The sequence below is a fragment of the Myotis davidii genome, unplaced genomic scaffold (assembly GCF_000327345.1).
Source record: "Myotis davidii unplaced genomic scaffold, ASM32734v1 scaffold1905, whole genome shotgun sequence".
Lineage (NCBI taxonomy): Eukaryota > Metazoa > Chordata > Mammalia > Chiroptera > Vespertilionidae > Myotis > Myotis davidii.
The window spans coordinates 84842-105511 of NW_006296282.1; the positions used below are offsets into that span (position 1 = coordinate 84842).

Here is a 20670-nt window from a genome sequence, read left to right on the forward strand (position 1 = left end):
AATAAAAAAAGAAATTTATTTATTAAAAAAATAGAAAATATTACAGCTCACTGGATAATAAGTAGATAACCCTAATAGTTGCACATATATTTTAAAAACTGATTTGTTGCTAAAAACCTCCCAGTAAGAAAAAATTCTAGCCCTGATGGCTTCACTGGTAAATTCTACCAAATATTTAAGGAACACACAATACCAATTTCACACGAACTTCTGGGAAATACAGAGAAGGGAGAACTTCCCATCTTATTTTATATGAGGCTAGTACTATCCTGATTCCAAAGCCAAATAAAACATTACAAAAAGAAACTATAGATCAATATCTCTCAGAGACATAGATGTAAAAATCAATAACATATCAAAAACTAATCAACATAATTCACCATATCAACAAAATAAAAAAAGCAAATGATCATCTCAATAGGTACTCAAAAAAGCATTTAACAAAATTCAACATCTATTCTTTATAAAAATTTCAAGCAAACAAGAAATAGATAAAAAAAAACCCCAAAACTCCAGGCTGCTAAAGATCATCTATAGAAATCTAGTGTTAAGAAGATAATGGTGAAAGACTTAATGTTTCCCCCAAGGTTAAGAACAAAATAAAACAAAACAAATCTATTCTTGCCACTCCCATTCAATTGCTATATCAGTGTTCAGAGAAAATTTATAGTATTAAATGTTTATGTTAGTATAGGACGGAGTTCTCAATTCAATAATCTAAGCATTCAACTCAATAAAACTAGAAAAATAGCAAAGTAAGCTCAAAATAAGCAAAATGAAATAAGTGATATAAGAACAAAAAGTAAATGATTTTTTTTTAATTGAGAAAAATCAATGAAATCAAAAGCTGGATCTTTAAAAAGATAAATATGCCCTGGCTGGTTTGGCTCAGTGGATAGAGCGTCGGCCAATTCAAAATTTAAAAAAAGATATATACAATTGATAAATCTCTAGCTATACAAACTAAGAAAAAAGGGAAAGAAGACACAAATTACCAATATAGGGAATAAAAGTGGGGTTAGCACAACACATCCTGCAGGCATTAAAAAGACAAAAAGAGGATTTTACGAAAAACTCTATGCCCATAAATTCAACACTTAGTTGAAACAGACCAATTCTTTGAAAGATACAAAATAAAAAAAACTCATTCAAGAAGAAAGAGACAACCTGAACAGTTCTATATCTACTAAATAAATTGAATATATAGTTATAAACTTTCCAATAAAGAAAACTCCAGGTAGACATGATTTCATTGGAGAATTTAACTAAATCTTTAAAGAAAAAATCCTATATAATAAAAGCCTAATATGCAAATCAACCAAATGGTGGAATGACCAGTGGAACAACCAGTCACTATAATGTGCACTGACCACCAGGGGACAGACACTCAATGCAGGAGCTGCCCCAGCCTGCAGGCCCCAGGCCAGCCAAGGCAGGTGCCAGCAGGGACCCCTAATTGCCCTGCCAGTCACCCTGCAGAGGGAGGTGACTGACAGCGGTTGCGGGGGGCAGGGCCAATGAGTGGGCGGCGCCAGGCCAGCCAAGGTGGGTGCCAGTGGCCCCCCCCCATCACCCCACAGATTGGGCCTGATCGCCCGCTAGGCCTAGGGGCCCTACCCATGCACGAATTTCTTGCATCAGGCCTCAAGTAAAGTATAATAAAACTCACCAATTTTACATGAACAATTTGATGAAGTTTGACATATATGACTTTCTTCTCAGGATAAAAGTAGAAAATTGATGTCTGGGAGTTAATAGTAACTAGCACTAACTTACATAAAGCAATGAAGGGGGTAGGATAACTGTCATAAATATTTTGCATTATGGTCCACTGATCAAAACTCACAAAATATAGATACTACCTTACTAAAGTGCTCACAGCACTGGGCAATTTCCTTTTCCATCATCACACACACTTTTTAGCACCTCTTGGGTACACAAAACTGAACTAAGGAAGTAACAATCTAGCTGCAAAAGCAAAACTTGCAATGTTAAATGTGGCTCCAGAGAGGTATGATTTGAGGGTTTGAAGGCTGAATAGGATATAAAATAAGGCTACCACTTTCATTTACATCTTAGCAGCCATTTCATAGCAGTAAGTCATAATGCTTGCTGTCCCCCAAACCTCAGGAGCTCAATTCTTATAGTCTTGTCATGGTAAATGACACTGCCTCTATATGGAATGTCCCTCCCCTATCTTTTCCACCAAGTCATATCCCCTCATCTTTTGAAAACCCCCATCAAGACTCATATCCTCGAGGATGGATTAACTGATTGATTAATTCATTTGCTCATTCCAAAATATTTATCAAGCACCTAATACATCTAGGTACTATGGATATAGCAGTGAGCAAAACAAAATCCTAATCCTAAAATAATACTGCCATTCTAAGGGGAGAACATAAACAAGTAAATAAATGAAAACTATTTAAAGTAGAGGATAAATGATACAAAGAAAAATAAAGCAGACGATGTCAAACAAAGAGGGTAGGCAGAAGAGTTTTGTGTGGTCTGGGAAGGATAGCTGTGACTTGAAGAAAGACTTCAAAGAAGTGAATAAGCAAACCAGATGGTGTGGATCTGTTGAGGATGGAGGGAGACATTCCACACAGAGGAATCAGAAAGTGCAAATGTCCCTTAGCATGCTTGGTATGCTTAACTGGTACTAAGAATAAGGGGTGAAGTGGCAGAAAGTGTGGTCAACGAGGTAGCTTTGTGTAGGCCATATTAAGGTCTGTTGAGCTCAGAAGCCAAATGGAGCAGAAGAGCGACATGATTTGATGTGTGTTTTAAAAGGATCATTAAGGCTTCTGGGTGGAGATTAGAATAAAATAAGGTGAAAAGGTGAAGCAGAGATGCTTAGGAGGCTATTGAAACAACCTAGTTCAGAGATATCAGGGTGGTTGTAATCAAGAGGATGTGACATAGTTTGGATAAAATTAGAATGTTTAGCTGATAGAATTGCTAGGGGATTGTCTGAGAGATGTGAGAGAAAGAGAAGAACTAGGGTGTAATTGCTAGAGCAATGTCCTTTTGTAGGCAAAAACTGTAATCTAGTGCATAGGTGAAGGGCTGGCTTTAGATGAAAAACAGGCAGTGTATCAATAGTAACAGGAGAGAAAGAATATAGAAAAAAATAGGCACAGATACAAGTAGATGAGTAAGTGTGGGAGTAAAAACCTTTGGAGGTTTCACAATGGATTGCTTTCTCTTAATATGGAACTGAAGAGGAAATATGTGATGGAGATTTAAAGAGAGAAGAGTCCAGGAAATATAGTCATCCAAGGATACCACTCTAACCACACTCACCCAGATCCATCTGTTCACTTCACTAAACCCGAAGCACCTCCACATCAATTTCCACCCAGCTAGATTCATTTTCCTTATGTTCATCTATGCTCTAATATTTTCTCTGGCTCCTTCATTTTTTTTTCAGCTGATTCTGTCACTCCATCCCATTCTCTTGTCTTACCATCCTACACTCTAGCCATGCCAAATTACATTTGATCCCTGAATACATCAAATTCTTCAATTTCCCCTTCCTCTACCTGAAATGTACATCTGTCCTTTATCCACAAGGTATTTTTTACTAATCATTACACACTTAGCTCAAAGGTCACCTATTCAGTAGCACCACAGGCAGATGTAATCTCTCTTTTGTGATCTTATGCCTCCCCTATAGCACTTATTTTGCTATTTCAAATGTATTTAGCTATCTAACTTCCCCACTAGCTCTATTACTCATCCTTTATCATAAGCAGTCAGTGCAATGCTGGGCACATAGTCTATTGACAAATGTTTATTAAATGAGTTGATGCATAGGAATGATGGGATTAAAAATAATACAACAAAAGTGTAAATTGACAGGTGAAACACAAATAAAAATTTATTAACGTACCTAAACAAGATATATTTCTATGAAATATTTTAGGAATCGGGGAAAAAAACAGGAAATCTCAGTAATCTTAATGAATCAGATTTAACTTTTAAAAAAATATATTTTATTGATTTTTTACAGAGAGGAAGGGAGAGGGATAGAGAGCTAGAAACATAGATGAGAGAGAAACATCGATGAGAGAGAAACATCGATCAGCCGCCCCCTGCACGTCCCCCACTGGGGAGGTGCCCGCAACCAAGGTACATGCCCTTGACCAGAATCGAACCTGGGACCCTTCAGTCCGCAGGCCAACGCTCTATCCACTGAGCTAAACCGGTTAGGGCAATCAGATTTAACTTTTAACAAAGATGGTAAAATGAGACCTGACAGGATAATGGACAGCACAGCAAAGACCCCTCTTTTTTCAAGTACATACAGCAACAGATAGAACAGGCTTTTAGTCTGAAGTGTTTTTAAGGCAGATGTTGACTCTAGAAAATAAATAAATATCTGAAGATCTCTGATCATAATAGTAGATATATCCCAAGTTACTATATGTTCTACACAATAAAGAACAAATGCTTTAATGTGTGTGGATCTGCAATACATAAAGCACTTTCACATGCATTATCTAATTTCATTCCCACAACAACCCTGTTAGATAGGTATTATGTCCTCCTTTTAGACAGGAGGAACTATGTCTCAGGGAATCACTAATCTAATATCACATAGTCAGTAAGAAATTAAGAGACAGAGCTGGGGTTCTAATCTGGGTCTGTATGACCGTAAATATATTGTTCACTACAGAGGCTGAGATTATGGGTGTGTTTTTTCATGGTTTTTCAACAGGTACACTAAAATGAAGCCAATAAATTACTGACATGGTTGTATTCTTTTTTGTCTCTTCTATCTTTTCCCCCTTGGTCCTTCACTCTGAATAGAATATTTTCTATTGAATTATCTTTCACTTGACCAATGTTCTCTTGAACTATATCTAATCTGCTGCTCAACTCAACTATCCAATTTTTTATTTTAGTTGTTATAAGGTTCAGTTTCAGAATTTCCTTTCTTTCATGTAAAATCTAGTTCTATGCTGATATTCTCCATAATAATCACAGTTAGGCTGAGTTTCTTAAGTCTAATGTCTCAACCACATGTCAAGACCCTCCTATTGTCTGTTTTTTCTTGTAGCCCTATGACCTAGTATTATTGGTTGACCTGTATCCTCCCCCAAAATTCATATGTTGAAGTTCTAACCCCTATTATCTCAGACTATTATCTTATTTGGAAATAGGGTCTTTACAGAAGTAATCAAGTTAAACTGAGTTAATTAGGGTGGGATCTAATCCAGTATAACTGGTATCCTTATAAAAAGGGATGCGTTTAGACAAAGAAATATGCATAGAGGAAAGACAATGTGAAGAGACATAGGGAAAACATGTCTATAAGCCAAGGAGAGAGACCTGGGACAGATCCTTCCCTCACAGCATTCAGAAAGCAAGAAAACTTGTAAATACATTGATTTTTGACTTCTAGTATCCAAAACCACGAGACAATAAATTTTGGTTGTTTAAGCTACAAAGTCTGTGGTACTTTGTTATGTTAGCCCTAGCAAACTCATACTTGTAAGCCTAGTAACTTTTGATTAAATGCCAGATACTGCACATTAAAAGTTAGAGGAGCTCTGTATGATATTATCTTCCTTCAGAGAAGATTTACTTTTGCTTCTGCCAGGTGATGAAGGACAGATCACTTTAATTCTACCCGAGATTGAGCTGATGCAAAGCTGTGTTTTAGTCTTTATGAGGAATGGTATTTTTCTAGTTCATCATTACTCTTAGACTTTAGCCCTTTGGGGATTCCAACTGAAAACCCGGGGTAATTACCAGGGTCCCTCCTTTTTGGCAGGCTCTAAATTCCAATTTCTGTCTCTCTAGCATTGTGAAATTGCAGAAAGCTATGCTTAGCTACTCAGATTTGTACCTGCCACTTTCTGCTTAACTGCTCAACCTCTTTACCTATACCACTTACAAATCAGCAAATGATGCAAGGGGAAAAGTAGCATAAAATATTGGACTAAATTCATTGTTTTTTCCTTTTTTTTGTATCTTGCGCTCTGAAGTCCTGATTATAATGGTATCCTTGAACTCTAACTTTTGTCTCTATAGCCCTACCAGACTGCTGAAATCTCTGTTCAATTTGTCTCTTAGTTACTATTTTTATTTTGGCTTTTTAGTCTCCCTACCCATAGCAGTTGCAGTTGCATTGGCAAATGCCTTCAAAGGAAATGTAGTACAGAATGTCAGGCTCACCTAAATACACAACTTCCTCTCTAGGATTTTTTTTTTTTTGACTCCTAGTTGTTGTGGTAGTTCTCTGGTGCTTTCAAACAAGTATTTTATAATTTTATTCAGCTTTTAGTTCTTCTTGAGGGATAATTGATGTAATACAAGTTAATATGTCAAACATGAAGCATAAGTCCCCACAGTCATGGTTTCTAATTCTATTGACATGCCTGCCCTTGGCTCATTCATTCATTCATTAGTTTCAGCATGTATTGAGCACATGGTATGTGTCAATAACTCTATAAGACTGAGAAATAAAAAGTCCCCATTGTTAAGAAACTCACAGTGGAATTGTTGGGGATAGGACCACCAACACAAATGGTGAAAATACAATGCTGATGTGCTTAAAACAAAAGGTATGTAGAAGATGTAATATGGAAGAAATAGAAGTAACTAACTTTGTCTGGTGCAAGGGTCAAAAACTGATCACAGGGTCGTGGCCGGTGTGGCTAAGTTGGTTGGAGTGTCGTCCCATATATGATAAGTTTGCAAGCCCAATACCTGGTCAGCAAACATACCCAGGTTGTGGGTTCCATACCCAGTTGGGGTGTGTACAGGAGGCAACCGATCATTGTTTCTCTCACATCAATGTTTCTCTCTCTCTCTCTCTCTCTCTCTCTCTCTCTCTCTCTCTCTCTCTCTCTCTCTCCCTTCCCTCCTCTCTCTCTCTCCTGTATACATTGTTATGCATGAGGGTTGTATGTATAGATGGGTTCTAGAATTCTCTGAATAATATCTCCTCAGCCTAGTGAAAGCCTCCCTCTGCCTCCTCTCCTCTCTCTCAAATCAATAAAAATATATTTTCGGGTGAGGATAGAAAAAGAAATTTTTTAAAAGTGATCACAGGATAGAAGACATTTGAGGTTAAGTCAATAAGAATATGCCAGATAAATAAGAAGTTGAAAAAATAGAAGAAAAGTACTGCAAGAGGATGTAACATTATGTGAGTAAATATATGGCAGTAACCATGGAAAATTATGATTAGTTTGGTACTGGTGGAGCTAGATGAGTGATAGAATGTGCTAGGACATAAAGAAAAAAATGCAAACAAAGTTCTGAGTGAAGAGGATTCTGTCTCTGTCCTAAAAGTTACAGATCATGTAGTGAATGGATAATGATATTCCCACAGGTAGAAGTCTATTACATGCTCAGTCAGATTCATGGAGAATTTAACAACAGAAATTTAAGACTTCTTCAGCCAATGGTGTATAAATTCAAAGGCAGCATTATCATGCTTATGAAGCAATGTAGTAGGATAACAAAGCAATGAAGTCAAATCTTTGGATCTCCTGGCTGGTTTACAGGGGAAAGAAATGAAACTTCTAAAATTCTGTAGTAGATATTGTGTGGTCAAGAATTAAAATCATTTAAGTCTCATTTCCTAAGCTTATAAACTCAGCTATCCATTATAAAGTTCAACAACAGCAAAAAGTTCTAATTATTCGGAAGCTTTTTGTCCATGTTTGCCCTCAATAACATTGCCGTCAAAGAGCAATGTATGAAATGCCTACTTACTTGTGAGGCTGAATATCCAGTAAGTCTGATAGGATTTCTCCTTTTTGTGGATTTAAAATATAAAATGGCAAACAATACATAACTATCCCACAAAGATACCAAGAAAGCAGTATAAACACATTGAACATCTACATAAACTGACAAGAAAAGTGTTTACATGATCTATGCCTCATGGAGCTGTCACTTCTGTGACACTGAGGTCAGCAGAGTTTAATGAAGGAGATGAGATTTCTAGCTCTCTCAGTCTGACAGCAGAAGAAGGGTTTGGCAGACAAAGGAGAGGATATTATTCCAGACACATGGTACAATGTGAAAACAGTCTAAGCAAGAGGCTCCTTCACAAAGAAGAAGCCAGAATATGTTTCCCTAAGAAAAGCAAAGTCATGGATTGAGCTAAAGGATGAAACAAGGAAAGAGCAGTGGGCTACGAAAGCCTAGAGAGGAGTCATCTGTAGTTCAGGCCCAAGGGCTCAGTCCCTTAAATCTACTTTTCTCTGGCAAATTACAGTTATGTAAATGAACAAAAAGAACCCCCAACCACCACAAATCAATCTCTTACTCCTGCAAAGGACTTAAGACCATTCTTCAAGCATATAAACAAGCCACATCTGGGAATTAATTTTCCAATGAAACATCATTGAGAAAATACAGAACCTACCTAGCCACTGCACACCACCATTTCATGATACCAACAAGAAAAAAAAAAAACTAGCTCTTGTGTCATTTCAATTATATTCCTGATAATGGAATCCAATTTACTCAAGTTAGAAATTGTTCATAATGCCAGTGCGGGCCCTCAAAAATAACCCAGAACATTCAAAAGGTCAGGGTTAGCAATACCTTAGTTCCAAACATCTCCAAAAGAATAACAACAATTAGGATTCTTATTCTCCCCAGGGGAGGAGGTGAAGAGCTAAGAAAAACAACACAAAATAGGTGGAGGAAAGGAAGAAAGGTTGAATCTCTGAAGAAAACTCACATCCTTAAGATTACATAACACTGCCCAGAACTAACTGAACTACAGCAGAAAAATTTCAAACACATTCCAACATGCCTCTAATTAAGATAGTTTTGGGAGGTTCCAGAATTATAGGTATCAAACATGAAACCTAAAGAATTCACCAAGATTAAAAAGATTACCAACTCTAACTCTGAGGAAAATACACTGGAAGAAACAGGTTAGTTAGAATACACTCATAATGATGTCAATTTGCTGACTTTCATACAATTGCTACATTATTTTAGGTACAATCATTAGTGATAAACATCTGAATGACAGTTTGGGCACTGTACAAAACATTAAATTTGATATGATTCTTGTTTTAAAAGTTCAAATCAAGTGCCTAATAAACTGCATTTTTCACCAGAGAAATATGTTGATGTTCTATAACCATGAACTTATTTTACAACACAGCAAGAAATATAGGTAGGACATATCATAATGTGAAATGTCTAACAACATAGAATTTTTGTAGCATGTAGAAGCAAGCTAAGTACCCACATGAGGTATGCATTTTGAAATATTTATGGATGGTTAACCAGAAAGGCTAATTTAACACCTACACATCAATTGCATGGAGACAGAGCTGTGAAGCATTTGCATTTACTACTCAGTGAGAGGACCATCACCAACGCTAGCATAAGAATGCCAGTCACAATTAAATTACATGAAATTTCACAATTTAAAAGATATGCAATCTCTTTCTCTGAGAACTTTAATTTACATAAGCTGTCTGGAACGCTCTCAAAAATAAAATTCTGACTATAAAATTACAATAAAGGAGAACAGGATAGGTATCAAGCAATAGTTGTATAAAGTTTTCTATAATATCAGGTTTTTAAAATTAATAGCATTTATTGAGTAGTTTGTCAGGAACTATGCTACAGGTTTAATGCTTTTTATCTCATTTAATCATCAAAATAACCCTATGAAGTGTTCCTATTAGTAATAATATTATTATTTCCATTTTCTGGGGTTGGTTATTTAATCCTCTGAGCTTCCATTTCCTCAGCCAGGGGTTAAATAACCAATCCCAAATCACACATCTAGGAAGAGATAGAGGTGAGATTCAAACACATGTCTGCCTGACTCTCAAGTTGGTATACATCACTCTACTGGTGTAACAAAGGAGATATAACCAGTGATAATAACTACAAGAGAGTGACATGTACCTGTAAAACACTAAAACAGCCAAGATTCAGAATGACCTGAGACTTACACAAATATCCTGAGGATAGATAACAAAAGGGGATATCTAATGGCCATTAGCAATAAGAGGAAATATATTGTTAGGTGACAAAGACAAAAAAAATAACCCAATTCCTACTTTACTTTCATGTATCCTGTTAAGAAACAAGAAAGGGTACAACAAACATTAGTAGAAGAAAACAGAAACAGATGTTGTTGGATCCCTCTGTTGCAAGCATGAGAGGTGTTCTTGGGGCGCTGCTGAAATGAACACTTTCAGAAGCCGCCATGGGAGAATAAGATGTGGTAGACTTTATTTGCATGGAGTTACATTCCTCGAGTTCCAAAGTCCTGTGTCCCTTAATCCAATCCTGCAAAAGGTACAGCTGAGGTTCCAGTAGAGTCAAAAGGAGGGCCAGTGTTCACAGCTTCCCTTTCATGTTGTAGCTGAGTCCAGTTCAGCTTCAGGTTAATTAAAGTACATTAGTCCATAGTGTGGAGCCCACATAGCTGTGGGCCACATGGGTGAATGCAGGAGAATATGGCCCCTGCAACAGGAGTCAAGCGCAAACAGTAAGCAAGTGAGCCAAGAGCCAATCAGTGGGGAATAGACTTGGAGAGTGTTAAATTAGCAAAGATGTGTAAACGGCATGCCTATATTATCTAGTCTTTCCTTTACTCCTTTCCTGTTAAATAATAACCAGGTATTACAACAGTATCACAGAGAAACAAGAAGAGATTAAGAAAGAATTGTCCTTAAAAAAAGAAAGAAAGAAAGAAAGAATTGTCCTGGAATAATCACATTCCAGGATACTGAAAAGATCTTGGGCTAAAATTTCCCAACGTTGTCTAGACAGAATTATGACTAATGACAGAGGGACAGAAGTCTGGAGAGGGACAAATGGAGTTCTGATTTTCAAAAAGAAGAAAGTCATGTTTGCAAGCAGGTGAATTTAATCTCAATTCTAAGCAAGTGGTATAGAACATAGTATTAAAGAGAATGGAAAACTTCTGGTCTGAGCAGAATGATGTTGTTCCCTTCTCCCTACAGCTAAGCACAATTATAAAACCTGGAAATGGCACAACAGACAACCAAAGGAGATCTCTGCAGGGTGTTAAGAAGAAGCTGAGCTATTTTGGGACCCCAGAACTAGAAGAACTGCTCAATAACAGGATGTTTTGCGTCCCTGTACCCAATACAGAAACATCACCCAGACCCAGTGTTTCTAGATCCTCCACCCTAGCAAGAGAGATCAGCAGTCTAAGTAGTCTCATTCCTCTCCAGAATCAAACAAGAGTTCCTCTGATAACATTAGGCAAGCACAGCATTATTATTACATAGGATCAACTAAAAGGGTTCTGGACCCAATTTCAATGTGTGGTTGGGGGGGAGGGGCGGTGTGTTTCCACACCAACAATTCTCCAACACCAGCTGGGTCTCAAAGAATTCAACTTAATTTTGACACTATCTACATGGATAGAGCTTCAGATTCCACAGGCTAAGGGCTTAGTTTTACAAGACTATCCTCCCCTGACTTCAGATGTCAGTTCCAGGTCAATTCCAGGTCTAGGTTTATCTTCTGTGCTTCTGACCGAGCTATAGAGCAGAGGTTTCAATGATCCTCTCGTTGTATTTGATTAATTTGCTAAAGTGACTCACAGAACTCAGAGAAACATTTTACTTATAGGATTACTTCTTTCTTATAAATATATATATATGACTCTGGAACAGCAAGATGGAAGAGATAAATAGGGCAAAGTATTAGGAAAGAACACAGAGCTTCAATACCCTCTCTGAATGTGCTACTCTCACCCCAAATCTCCATTTGTTTGCCAACCTGAAAACTCTCACAATATCATAGTAGCCTACGTAAAAATAAGTAGCTCAGGGAGGTACTATCCTTCCCCACCAGGCCTGAGACTCTCCTTGCCTACCTAGAAATACTGAGGTTGGCAGACAGAGCATACAAAAGAGACCCTGCTACAGCAGGCAGCCTGGTCTGGAAAGCTCTTTGTCCCTATGGGCCCCAAACTCTCCACTCTCACCCAAAGACACTGGTAGTGGAAGATAGAACCAGAAATGGGACTCAAGTCACCACAAACATTCAGTTTCAGGAAGATTCTTTGACTCACAGACCCAGCACACTCTTCCTTCCCAGAGACACCAGGCCAGTGTGGGTTGAGGGACACTGGTGGAGAATCTCATTGTGAACCTCCTTCACTCAGAGACAGTGGCAAGCAAGTCTGAGCAAATCTTTTCTGACTTATAAGGCACATCAGCAGAAAATGGTAGGACCTCAACAGATAAACCAAGCAAACCAAAATGATACCACAAAATCTATAAAAATCAAACTTCCATTTGAACCACAACCAACAAAAGTAGGCCAAGACTCACATGTTAAACCTAAACAATGAAGCTGTCTGCTAAAATAAAGGTTTAAATAGGAGCCAGAATCTCCTAACATGATATATATACATCTATGGTACAGTAAAAAATCACCCATCATACCAGGAAACAAGAAATAACAACCTGAAGGAGAAAAGATAATCATTTGAGGCCAACATAGTATGAATCAGATATTAGAATTATATGACAAGATTTTAAAGCAGCCATCATAAAAATGCTTCAAAAATCAATTATGAATAGAAACAGAATTTATTTTAGCCGAAGCCGGTTTGGCTCAGTGGATAGAGCGTCGGCCTGCGGGCTGAAGGGTCCCAGGTTCGATTCAGGTCAAGGGCATGTACCTGGGTTGCGGGCACATCCCCAGTAGGAGATGTGCAGGAGGCAGCTGATCGATGTTTCTCTCTCATTGATGTTTCTAACTCTCTATCTCTCTCCCTTCCTCTCTGTAAAAAATCAATAAAATATATTTAAAAAAAGAAACAGAATTTATTTTAAAAAAACAAGTAGAAACTATAGAAATAAAAAATAATAATGACAGACAAAAAAAGATTGCTGGAGGGCTCAATAGTATAATGGAGATGACAAAGGATAGAACTAGTGAACTTGAGGGCAGAACAGTAGAGTTAACCTAATTTGAACAGAGAAAACATAGACTGAAAAAACATAAACAGGCCTCAGGTAATGTGGAACAATAATAAAAGATACAATACTTATATCATTGGAATCCCAGAAAGAAAGGTGAAAGGATGTAGAGATAGAATAATATTTCAAGAAATAATGGTTGAAACTTCCAAAATTTGGTAAACGACAAACATCTAGGAAGCTCAGTCAACTTCAATCAGAATGAACTCAAAAGAAATTCATGCCAGGACACATCATAATTAAAATTTTGAAAATGAAGACAAAAAAAAATTTAAAAGCAGACAAAAGTAAATGACATGTTACCTATAGGAGAACACCAATTGAAAAGACCCAGAATTTCTATTCTGAAACAATGGAGGCCAGTAGAAAATGTGACAACAGTTTTTTAAGTTATGAAAGAAAAGGATTGTGAACCATGAATTCTGATGAAAAAAATCTTTCAGGAATGAAAGAGAAATAAACACATTTTCAGATAAGAATTTGTTGCTATCAGACCTACCCTGAAAGACTAGCTAAAAGGTGTTCTTTAAACACAAAGGAAATGATAAAAGAAGGAACATGAGGAAGAAAATAGAAACAATTGAAAGAACAGAAATATAGGTAACACAATAGACTACCCTTTTTATCATGAGTTGCATAAATCTTATTTGATGATTCAAATAAAAGTTATAATAACATCTGATATTAAAGACAATGAAGTATATTTAAATGTGGGGAAGAAGGTAAAGAGTCCTAAATACAAGTGAAGTTTCCAAACTTGACTCAAGTGGTAAAATGTTACCAGTAGACTGTTACTTATGTACTGTATATTGTAATACCCAAAACAACCATTACAAAAATTATATAAGAGATGCACTCAAAGACATTTTTTAAAGAAAATATCTCTTTTTAAAATATTTTTTATTGATTTCAGAGAGGAAGGGAGAAGGAGAGTTAGAAACATCAATGATGAGAGGGAATCATTGATCAGCTGCCTCTTGCACGCCCCCTACTGGGAATCAAGCCCACAACCCAGACATATGCCCTGATCAGGAATTGAACAGTGACCTCCTGGTTCACAGGTCAATGCCCAACCACTGAGACACACTGGCCAGGCTCAAAGACATTATTAATAAATCAGGCTAAAAATGTCCTACTAACCCATGGGAATACAAGAAAAGAGATACAGAAGAAGGCAAAGAAGCGAAAACAGATAAAATGAATAATAAAATGATGGACTTGAGCACCACCTGTGTGTATATATCCTTAAATGTAAATGTTCTAAATATAATAATTAAAAGACCAAGATTTACGGAGTGAATAAAAAATATATGACCCAATAATATATTCTTTATAAGAAATTTACTTCAGATTCAACAACATAGGTAAGTTGAAAGTAAAATGATTGAAAAAGATATACCATACAAACATCACTTTTTTAAAGAAAAAGCAAGAGTGACTATATTAATATCAGATAAAGTAGATTTCAGAGCAAGGAAAATTACTACAAATATGGATATTACACAATGATAAAAGATCAATCCACCAGGAAGATGCAGTGATTCTAAATGTGTGTACAGTCATGTACTGCATAATGATGTGTCAGTGAACCACTGACCTTATAGGACCATTAGGTAGTCCCATAAGATTATATAAAAGATCTATATTTCCTGTAAGAAAGGAAAGGAATGTGGTTGAGGAGGAATTTATTTTCTCTAATGGGAGCAATATCTGGAAGGGCTTAGCAATAGATCTACCTCATTCATAGTACCTCAGTTTTGAGTGCACAGATAACATCCCAATCAGTCAGCCACTGACCTATTTCAGCACAGAGAAGCCTGTCCCCACGGCACTACATATTCAGAGGACACTACAGCCCTTCCAGATCTAACCTGATGGTTTTCAGAGTACATTTCTATTAATTTTTTGTTGAGAACCTGAAATCCTGTGCAAGGACAGAAGTCCACAGGAGCTATCTTAACAAGTATTCAGTGCCACTACCACTTTGATTTCTGTAGTAGTGTGGGGCCAGCCTGTCCCTATACTTTGGAAATATTTTTAGGTTGTAATGATATAAAGCATAGATAAGTTTTATTTCTCCTATCAATTCAATGCCAGAGAGAACCCTTTGTGCCAGATATGGTCAATGGAACCAAACACAAATTTCCAAAGTAAAAAACTGAGTCCTCATTTCTACACCCTCTCAATGTTCAACACCCTCTTTTTAAAATATAAAAACTGCAAAGTTCCTTAATGTGGCCAACTGCTCCAATATGGAATAGCCAAAGCTACATTTCCATGATAATCCCCTATGTTTCTTAATATCTCCATCTTGATTACTTATTCCTACTAGTACTCAAGCCACCTTTCACTTGCTCCTGACAAGTCACTAAAACAATGATCTATGCCTTACCCAGCCAGTTTCTCCTTGATATTTCCAATCAATCCAGCCCACATCCCTGTTCATGGAGCAGCATTGACAGCTTCGATGTTCTATTTCTGACCCTGTTGAAAGGAAGCAGGGGGAGGACTTGTGGGACAGTGTTTATAAAGTCTACATTAATCTACTAGGCCTTCCCATTCACTCACCACTTACTCACTGACTCACCCAAACCAACTTCCAGTCCTACAAGCTCCATTCATATTAAGTGCTTGTTACAGGTTACAATTTTTATCTTTTATACTAAAGGCCCAGTGCATGAAATTTGTGCACAGCAGGGGTTGTTGTCTCTCAGCCCAGCCTGCACCCTCTCCAATCTGCTCCTGCCACGGGTCGCCCTCTGTGTGGGGCAATTGGTGGGGCAGAGGCCTTGGCCTGGTGCTGCCCCCAACCCCCGTCACCCACCCATGGTTCCCCATTCGCCATTGGGCAATGGGAGACTGCCAGCGGGGAAAGAGACCAAGAATTGGTCAGTGTGCTTCATAGTGACTGGTCAAGAGGTCATTCTGCTGTTAGGGTCAATTTGCATATTACCCTTTTATTATATAGGATTGTATTTTTACTGTACCTTTTCTATGTTTACAGATATTTAGATACACAAATACCAATATGCTACTATTGCCTACAGTATTCATTATATTAACATGCTGTATATGTTTATTGTCTAGGAACAATAGTATATACAATCTAGCCTAGGTTTGTAGTAGGTTATACCATCAAGGTTTGTGTAAATGCACTCTGTAATGTTTGCACAACAATGAAACTGCCTAATAAGGCATTTTTCAGAATCTATTCCTGTCATTAAGGGATGTATGACTGTACAACAAACAATACAACCTCAAAACACATAAAAAGACAAATTTAACTAAATGTAGAAATAGAAAAAATTCAGGATTATAGTTAGGGACTTAAACATCCCATCCTCAGCAACTGATAGATCTGCAAGAAAGTTAACAATGATATAGAAAATCAGAAAAATACAACCAATATGATCTAATTTCCATATATAAAACTCTCCATTTAACAACAGAATACACATTTTTACAAGTGCTCATGTAACAGGACATATCCTGAACCATGAAACAAACTTCAACAAATTTAAAAAAAATTAAAACCATACAGTATGTTATCCATATATATATATATAAAAGCCTAAGCAACCGTTCGACCATTCAACCACTGGACCATTTGACCAGTAGCTGTGACGCGCACTGACCACCAGGGGACAGATGCTCAATGCACAGGCATGGAAACGTGGAACAGATTGATGAATCTCAGAGGGAAAGGGGGAGGAGAAAGGGTGGGAAGAGATTAACCAAAGATCTTATATGCATACAAGAGGCCCAGTGCGTGGATTCATGCACTGGTGGAGTCCCTCGGCCTGGCCTGTGGGAATTGGGCCGAATCCATGCACTGGTCCTCTGACATCCCCTGAGAGGTCCTAGATTGTGAGAGGGTGAAGGCCAGGCGAGGGACCCCAATGATGCACAAGTCTGTGTACCAGGCCTCTAGTCTGATCATAATAGAATTAAATTAGACATCAATAAGACAACAGAAAATCTCTAAACACAGGGAAATTAGAAAACACACTTATACATAATTCATGAATAAAAGAGGAAGTATCAAAAGAAATAAAAATAACATAGAATTGAATGAAGATAAAAATACAATGTAGCAAAGTATCTACTATGTTGTTAAAGTAATGCTGAGAGGCAAATTTATAGCACTAAATGTTGTCATAAGAAGTATAAAAAGGTCTTGCCAGTCTGGTGTGGCTTAGCAGTTGAGCATAGACCCATGAACCAGGAGGACATGGTTTGATTCCCAGTCAGGGTACATGACTGGGATATGGGCTTGATCCCAAGTAGGGAGCATGCAGCAATCAGCCAAATAATGATTATCTCACATATCCATTGATGTTTCTCTCTCTCTCCCTCTCTTTCCTCTCTCTGAACTCAATAAAAAAAAAAAGAAAAAGTAGAGGAAAAGGTCTCAAATCAATAACCTAAGTTCCAAACTCAAGAAACTAGGGGGTGGGAAGAGAGGAAAATAAACCCAGGGGGAAGCAGAAGGAAGGAAATAAAGATAAGAGCAAAAATCAATGAAATTGAAAATATAAAACAAAATAAAAAATTAATGAAATGAAAGTCTGGTTCTTTCAAAAAGCAATAAAGTTTTTGTCCATTGAGCATGATGTTGGCTGCAGGTTTGTTATATGGCCTTTATTAGGTTGAGAAATGATCCCTCTATTCCCACTTTGCTGAGAGTTTTAATCAAAAATGGGTGTTGGATTTTATTGAATGCTTTTTTTACATTTTTTTACAATCAATGATCATGTGATTTTTGTCTTTAAATTTGTTTATATGATATATCACATTTATTGATTTGTGGGTATTTTAATATATATGTACATTTTTATTGATTTCAGAGAGGAAGGGAGAGGAAGAGAGACAGAATCATGAATGGTGAGAGAGAGTCATTGATCAGCTGCCTCCTGCACGTACCACACTGGGTATCAAACCCACAACCCGGCATGTGCCCTTGACCAGAATTGAATATGGGACCCTTGAGTCCACAGGTCTGAACCAGCTGAGCCACACCAGCTAGGGCTTCTGAATATTGTACCAGCCTTGCATCCCTGGAATAAATCCCACTTGGTCATGGGGTATGGTCTTTTTAATATATTGCTGGATCTGACTTGCTAATATTTTGTTGAAGATATTAGTATCTATATGATATTGGCCTGTAATTCTCTTTCTTTGTAATGTCTTTATCTGGTTTTGGAATTAGGGTAATGCTGGCCTTATAAAAAGAGGTTGGATGTGTTCCTCTTGGATTTTTTGAAAGAGTTTGAGAAAGATAGGTGTTAGTTCTTTGAATATTTAGAAAAACTCCCCTATGAAACTATGTGGTCAAACTTTTATTTCCTGGGAGTTTTTGTTATTACTGCTTCAATTTAATCAGTTGATATTCGCCTATTCAGGTTTTCTGATTCTTCCTGAATTAGTTTTGAAAGGTTGTATTTTTCAAAGCATTTGTCCATTTCATAAGGTGGTGTAGTTTACTTATTGGCATTTAGTTGTTTGTAGTATTTTCTTACAATCCTACGTATTTTTTGTGGTGTCAGTTGTTATTTCACCTTTCTTTTCTGATATTATTTGTTTGGGGCCTCTCTCTTTGTTTCTAGATGAGTCTAGCTCAGTGGTTCCCAAACTTATTTGGCCTACCGCCCCTTTCCAGAAAAAATATTACTCAGCGCCCCCTGGAAATTAATTTTTTTAAAAAATTTAATAGCAATTAAACAGAAAGATATATGTATTAATGTTTCTACCTTTTTCGTAAAATATAGTAAAGAAAGGTGTAAATTAGAAACATTGAAGTTTGAAATTATGAAACTATCTATTGAACTCAGAATAGAAAGGTAATACAAACAAAGTTAAAACAAATGCACCTGTGGCCATCACCGCCCCCCTGGATCGCTGCAGTGCCCACCAGGGGGCGGTAGCGCCCACTTTGGGAATCACTGGTCTAGCTAGGTTCATCACTCTATTTATCTTTTCAAAGACCAGCTCTTGGTTTCATTGATCTTTTATGAGTTGTTTTTTGTTTGTTTGTTTTTGTTTTTTAGTCTCTACGACGTTTATTTCCACTCTGATCTCTATTATTTCCTTCCTTCTACTTACTCTGGGCTCTTCATATATATATTTCATTGATTTCAGAGGGGAAGAGAGAAGGAGAGAGAGATAGAAATATCAATGATGAGAGAGAATTATTGATTGGCTGCCTCCTGCACACCCCTGACTGGAGATTGAGCCTGCAACCAGGCTCATGCTCTCACTGGGAATCAAACAGTGACTTCTTGGTTCATAGATCGATACTCAATCACTGAACCATACAGGCTAGGTTCTGGGCTCTTTTTTCTCTTTATAATTCTTTAAGTTGTAGGACTTGATAGTCTATTGGGAATTTACTTATTTCTTGAGATAGGTCTATAGTGCTATGAACTTCCTTCTCAGGACTGCTTTGGTTGTGTTCCATAGATTTTGGGTTGTTGTGTGTGCATTTTAATTGGTTTCCAGGTTAGTGGTTTTTTTTTTTAATTTCTTCCATGATTCATTGATAACCCATTCACTATTTATTAACATGCTATTTAGCCTACCTGTGTTTGAATGTTTTGGAGTATTTTTATTGTAGTTGATTTCTACTTTCATGTCATGTTATCCAAGAAGATGCTTGATGTGATTTCAATCTTCTTGAATTTTTAGAGACTTAGTTTGTGTCCTAACATGGGGTCTATCTTTGAGAATGAAAAAGGAACCCTAGTACACTGCTGGTGGGAATGCAGATTGGTAAAACCACTATGGAAAATGGTGTCGAGTTTTCTAAAAAATAAATATGAGACAATTCCAAATGGTGGCAGAGTAAGTGGAAACTACACTGACATGCTCTGAGGACCAAAATGGAATTACAACTAAAATGAAGGAAAAAAATCCTGGATAATAAACTGAAGACTAGCTGGAGAGAACTCTGATAACCAAGGATGGACAGTGGAGACTGCATAGAGACTGGTAGAAAGAGCGGAAGTGCAAAAGGGATGGCAAGACTCCAACAGGCAGCTCAAGTTCCAGAGTGATATCTCAGTTATGTGGGGGTTCCCACTATGAACTCTGGGATCTAAACCCCAAGCTGGGGCCATAAGGCCAGAGCACCAGAATTGAGAAAGGTGCCCACATAACATCTGGCTGTGAAAAGCAGCATGGTTGCTGTCTGCCAGGAAGAGACAGCTGGAAATGCAGGCACCCTCTTAAAGGGCCAATATACAAAATTTTGTGTGCAGCTATTCACCTTGGCCTCCAGCATAGTGGAATTGAGCTATGTGAACAGAAACAAAGATTGGGGACTCTGGGGATAGAGCTCAGAAAGCTGCAACTAATTTCCTGTGTTGAGTCACACTCTCATACTGCAGAAGACAACTATCTCCAGCAGATCTATACCATCCAGGCAGCTTTTGCCTGGAGGGATGGGGAGCAATTGTACCACCCTGTTGGAAAACACCTTGCCCCACACTGTGCAGTTTCTGAAGCCCATTATGAGACTGAGAATAACAATAAGACTGTAGGCAAAAGCAATTGCCTCACCCTCTTGGAAATCCTCTCTCTCTCCACCCTGTGGTTGATAGCCTGAGGCTAATTAAGACTACAACAATCATACTGCAGGCAGAGGTGGATCTCTGGAGGCTTTGAGCCTTTGCCTAATATAATTGGGGGACTGGGCTTA

At 37.6% G+C, this 20670-nt stretch overlaps 1 long non-coding RNA gene across 1 annotated transcript in view; it reads right to left on the reverse strand.

Annotated features, from left to right (window-relative positions):
* LOC107184311 overlaps nt 1-310 on the reverse strand; it is a 10214-nt gene extending 9904 nt beyond the window's left edge. Inside the window, exon 1 of the long non-coding RNA XR_001515131.1 lies at nt 298-310. This is a non-coding gene — a long non-coding RNA (uncharacterized LOC107184311). The remainder of the gene's footprint in view (nt 1-297) is intronic.
* Nucleotides 311-20670: the final 20360 nt, after the last annotated feature.